The following is a 327-nucleotide window of genomic DNA, read 5'->3' as shown; positions in this document are numbered from 1 at the left end:
ACTGCCACTGAAGACCATTTATTGTTTCTTTGCTCCTTTGTGCTGTGATTTAAACTTGAGATGATGTTTGACCAAGGGCTTTTGTTGATCCAGGAAGCCACCTCAGCTTGAGAAGGTGTATTATTCTTCATTTCTTCAGACAAGCGAGCTTAATAGTATTTTGAAAGTTAACTTTTTGTGTCTGTACTCAATAATCCCCTCCTTTGTCTAGTTTAGTCAAATCTGCTGTAAAATTTTCAGTTGTTTGATTAACTTAATAGTGAAGTTACATTTCTGCTGTCAAATGTGTTGTACTTGCAAGTCACTTCAAGTGGAGTTACTTGTTAA

Source organism: Mesitornis unicolor, unplaced genomic scaffold (assembly GCF_000695765.1).
Source record: "Mesitornis unicolor isolate BGI_N332 unplaced genomic scaffold, ASM69576v1 scaffold12848, whole genome shotgun sequence".
NCBI lineage: Eukaryota > Metazoa > Chordata > Aves > Mesitornithiformes > Mesitornithidae > Mesitornis > Mesitornis unicolor.
Note: the sequence above shows the minus strand (reverse complement) of the source record.